Below are 836 nucleotides of genomic sequence, written 5' to 3'. Positions count from 1 at the left end.
TCGCTCGTTTATTGGTTGGCTTTTTCTTTTTTTCTTTATTCTTTTGTTCTCTTGATGAATAATTATTGGAGAGAGAGAGAGAGAGAGAGAGAGAGAGAGAGAGAGAGAGAGAGAGAGAGAGAGAGAGAGAGAGAGAGAGAGAGAGAGAGAGAGAGAGAGAGAGAGAGAGAGAGAGAGAGAGAGAGAGAGAGAGAGAGAGAGAGAGAGAGAGAGAGAGAGAGAGAGAGAGAGAGAGAGAGAAGATGGGAAGAAGGAAATAGAGAAGAGGGAGAAGGAAGAAGGAACAAAGGAAAAGGAAAAAATAAAGAAAGACAGAAAGAAGGAAAGGAATGAAGATAATAAAAGAGAGAAGAAAAGAAGGATGGGAAGAAGGGAATAGAAGAAAGAGAGAGAAGGAAAAAGAGAAGAAAGGAAAAGGAAGAAAAAGGAAGACAGAAAGGAGGAAAGGAAGAAAGATATTGAAAAAGAGGAGAAAAGAAGAGATGGAAGAAAGGAATAAAAGAAAAAGAAGGGAAAAAAGAGAAGAAAGGAAAAAGAAGAAAAAGGAAGACAAAGAGAGAAAGGGAAGAAAAATATCACCACCACCACCATCACCACTACCACCACCACCATCACCACCACCACCACCATCATCGTCATCATCATTATATAAAATTAAAACAGAAAGCAAAGAGTTTATGAATGAAAGTTATATAGAAAGTTGCGCCCAGTAGCCACATTTAGACCCTCTGTAGCGTGCCTAAATAGATATGAATGAGAGAGAGAGAGAGAGAGAGAGAGAGAGAGAGAGAGAGAGAGAGAGAGAGAGAGAGAGAGAGAGAGAGAGAGAGAGAGAG

This window comes from Eriocheir sinensis, chromosome 42, assembly GCF_024679095.1.
Source record: "Eriocheir sinensis breed Jianghai 21 chromosome 42, ASM2467909v1, whole genome shotgun sequence".
Taxonomy (NCBI): Eukaryota; Metazoa; Arthropoda; class Malacostraca; order Decapoda; family Varunidae; genus Eriocheir; species Eriocheir sinensis.
The sequence above is the reverse complement of the archived record's forward strand: the minus strand, read 5'-3'. Positions refer to the sequence as shown.